This window comes from Arachis hypogaea, chromosome 10, assembly GCF_003086295.3.
Source record: "Arachis hypogaea cultivar Tifrunner chromosome 10, arahy.Tifrunner.gnm2.J5K5, whole genome shotgun sequence".
Lineage (NCBI taxonomy): Eukaryota > Viridiplantae > Streptophyta > Magnoliopsida > Fabales > Fabaceae > Arachis > Arachis hypogaea.
The window spans coordinates 33,585,364-33,589,672 of NC_092045.1; the positions used below are offsets into that span (position 1 = coordinate 33,585,364).

The 4,309-nt window shown below is 32.3% G+C and overlaps 1 long non-coding RNA gene across 1 annotated transcript; it reads left to right on the top strand.

Annotated features, from left to right (window-relative positions):
- The first annotated feature begins 1,739 nt into the window (after positions 1-1,739).
- LOC140175482 (uncharacterized) lies at positions 1,740-3,721 on the top strand. The gene is made up of 2 exons (XR_011866295.1): positions 1,740-2,032; positions 3,513-3,721. It is a non-coding gene; the product is annotated as an uncharacterized lncRNA (long non-coding RNA).
- Positions 3,722-4,309: the final 588 nt, after the last annotated feature.

Genomic DNA, 4,309 nt, shown 5'->3' on the forward strand with positions numbered 1-4,309 from the left:
ACTTGCCATTGCAAACCCGCCGTCGATGCTCCCTCCGCCGCTGCTCCCTTCCGTCGCTGCAAATCCCTAACTCCTTTCCATTTTTCGCTGCGCTATCGAGCCAGCAGGTAGCAACGTCTTCATCCCCTGCGCCATCGCATCGAACCCTTTCGCCCTCCATCGTCGAACCCCGTCCAGCCGTCGTCGTCCAGCGCCTCTCCCTTTCTGGCAGCCATCGCGTCTTCCTCCACTCCTCACTGTACTCTGCCACTCTCGGTCTGCATTATCAAAAATGGAGCCTCTGACTCAGGTTGTTCTTGATTTTTTTTGTCTGATTTTTCACTGCTTCTATTTATTTTTCTGTTTTGTTCTTGAGTTAATTCTGGTCTGTTCCTAAGTATTTTAGTTCTTGATTTTAGCTATGATTTTTAATTTGTTCTTGATTCTTGGTTGGCATATTTCTGCAGTTCTCTAGTATTATCTTGGTTGCTATTCTTGATTCTTGATTTTTGTTATGATTTTTTAATGTTTCTATTTTTTCCTTTTCCGTATTTGAGTTAATTATGTTCTTTGATTTTTAGTTCTTGATTTTTTACTACATCTATTATAGTTTGCCATAGCATGCTATTTGATGTTATTTCATATACGAGCGTTTCATTTATATCATAATTAGTAATACAAATCTAAATCTTTGAAGTTTGGCTAATTATAATTCATAGAGCATGCTACAAATCATTTTTATAAAACTCAGAAGAAAATTGAAAAGCTGCATGCCTATTGAAAGTTGAAACCAAATTAATACTACTGTTTTAACTCTTTCCTAGCAGTCAATAGCAGAAATAGGCATTTGGTTTAAATATGCATGTAACGTTACAAAGAATTTGATCCTCGTTACTTATCTAGTTTAAATATGTATTGTTTTTACCTTCTTGACCAAACAGATTTTCATCTCTCTTAATGACTTTTAGTTTATCACTATAAAATTGATGAGCTAACTAGAGAGTTTTAAAGAACTAAGACAGTGATGAAAGAAGGAAATACTTGCTATTTAATTCTTTGTTCAAAAGCAAGCTTATTCTAATGAAAACCGACAAGTTTAGGCTCTGATATCTCTCTCTCTCTCTTTCCCTCTTCATCTCTCACTCTCTCCCTCTCTCTCTCTTAAAGCGTAGTCGTATAAACCTCTATTGATACGCTTAAAAAGTGTAGCTGTATCTCACAGCTATTAGTACGCTTTTAAAAGCGTAGCCATATGTTTTGCTATTGGCACACTTTTAAAGCGTGACCATGTGTCAGATATGTCTATACTTTAAAAGCGTAACCATATCTGATGTAAGACCCCAAATTTTTAAAAATTAAATAATTGACTATTTACAAATTATTATATTATATTGAAATGTAGTTTTTAAGAAAATTATTTTCAATAAAAATAATTAAATAGAATTTTATAATTATTGAAATTTAATTTAATTGTTATTTATTTATTAAATTTAAATTATTTATCAAAAATTATTTTGATTAGACAAAATTTAAATTTATTATTATTATTATTATTATTATTATTATTATTATTATTGCTTTATTTGGCCGAAGCCGCGGGAGAATAAAAGAAAGAAATGAAACATGCCTCATATGTATATATACATATATATAATCTTGACACATAAGCTTCCATGTGTTACTTTAATATTAATTCATCACCATTAATCATCCTTTCTCCCAGCATGACCGAACCATTTTCTTTGAAAAAGAAAGAGAATGCCGTGAGGAAGAGAGAAAGAAAGCCATGGAATCTCAATCCTTCCAACTTTGATTTTTTGAGATTTGTAACTCCAATAAAATATCTAATTCGGTAAAAGTATTCGTATTGTCCTCTTTTACACGTTGACGTTATTTTTGTTCGGTAAAAGCTGACGGTAACGTAGTTCTCTTTTCTCTTGAGTTCGGTCAATTGGAGTTCTAGGAAGTACAGACGATTTCTGACGTTTTTCTCTTCAGCAGCTCGGTCAAAAAGTTTTTTCGAAATCTTTGTTGACTTTGATTTCATACGGAGGTAGGAGATTTATTTTTTAAAGTTAAACATTTTTAGATTAGAATGCCTACAAAGTTAATTAGATAATTGCAAATATATATATATATATATATATATATATATATATATATATATATATATATATATATTAATAATGATGTGATTGAGTATGGATTATTGCTGTGAATGTGACTGGTTTAGTTGTTAAGAGAGATTAATTGGTAGAATTCAGCTTGGACTGAGGTTGTGAAAATGTGATTGTTGTGAAATTGAGATTTACTTAATGATAGTGGATATTGTTACAAGCTTGTTTGAGAAATTATTGGTTACTGGATATGTTAATTTGATCAGCTGATATTGTATTGAGCGTTGAATTGATTTAGGCTTGTGCTAGGTCTGGATTTATTGTGATGACGGTTTATTTGTGACTGTTTTCTGATTATTAAGAATTTCACTGATTTGAGAATTGTTGAGAAAAAGGCTGGTGACTTTTAGAGGAAATACTGCCAAAATTTTATAAAATCTGAGGTTTTATTTGAAAAGTTATTTTAAAAGATTTTATTTTGGAAAATTAAATTATTTAAGATTTATTTAGTTGAGAAAAGGTGTACTCTATTGTTTTAAACTCGATTTATTAAGAAAAACAAAATGTTTGAAATCCAATTTTGTAAGGAGAGATTTTGTTTTAAGTATTGTTTTGAGCTCTTTTTTTTTTAAGAAAAGGAATCTCTGCCACAGGAGAGCAGAGAACAAGGATTTAAAGAACATATTAACTTAAAGAGATTGTCTGCCACAGGAGAGCAGATGTTACATTGTTTGGGTCTTAGTGCCAAATGTAAAGTGGGGATGTCCACAAACTGAGAACTGTTTTTCAGATGTACGCTTATTGATTTGGGAAGTCACACTGTATGCGGCCTAACCGTACGACTTAAAGTCACACTGTATGCGGCCTAGCCGTTTGACTTATAAGCACACTGTATGCATCTGGAAAGTCATATCTGGGACTTGTACCCGGGTAATGTCGGGAGCGGGTAGGCAACCGACACATCAGCTCATGGCCTGTGTTAGGGATAGACATGCATCATGTTGGTTGTACATTTGCATTTGATTGTGCTTGCTTGTCTTATTTCTTTGTGATTGTGCTATTTGTCTTGTTGTGACTTGCTTGTATATTGAATTGAATCTCTTGCTTGTACTATTTGTTTGTAAATGTATTAAAGTGATTACGAATTGACATTTGACTGAGGATTAAGTATGTGGCTGAGTAACGGGTAATATAAATAGTTTTATATTTAGAATTTGTTTTGAGTTTAGAGATTTTAAAAAGAGGTCATTGGTTAGCTAAAGTAGAACCAAGAGTATTTTCAAAGAGTTTGATAAAAATATAGTTTTATTGAGTAAAGTTAATTATTTGCACTTTATTTCATTATTTTTACGGCATTTCCATTCCCTACTGAGAACGTGTGGTTTGTTCTCACCCCAAAATCTTCCACCGTTTCAGTGACACAGGCTCGAGGGCTCAATTTGAAGCTGCGAACAGTTATTAGTTTTATTTGAGTTAAGTTATGTGTTGAGTTGCTTTCATAGAATTCCCTCGCTTTTGTTATTAGGATTTTATTTTTATACAGAGCGATAGAAATTGTATCTGAAATTCCTTTTGATTTTTTTGTACAATATTTATTATTATTAGTAATTATGTGATTATTATTATTTGAAAATCTTTGATATGTGATTTTAATTACCAAAAATAATTCTCTAAAATTTTCTTAAAAACTGAAACGCGATATCGACGTAAAGGCTCAATATTAAATAGATAATAAAAGAAAACAGGTTAATAACTCCTTACTTTTGGTACGATCGTGACGTGCTATAAGTTAGGGTGTTACATTATGGTATCAGAGCAGTTCGTTCCTGTTAGAGCCTTAGGAATGGACTGATTATGCTTCACTGCATACTTTGAGTATCTATCATGCAAAAGGACTTGTCCTAATGACAAGAGTTTGAGTTTTATATGCATGACTGTTTATTGATTAATGCTGTTAGTCGACCGTTGCATTTCTTATAGTATTAGGTCTTGCCAACTTAATACTGATGACTTGTGTATATGGGAACACTAACGGATTATCATAGACAAGATAAAAATAATAGGTTATGCGACACACGGGATCTGGGAACATTAGAAGTTGCATTTTAAGAATTCATTTCGACGTATTCTCTTTATTCATGTTACACGAACTCGTGTCATCTCTTCCTTCATTATCTTCATTAGAATTTTCTTCCTTGAATTTTTCCGAAAAT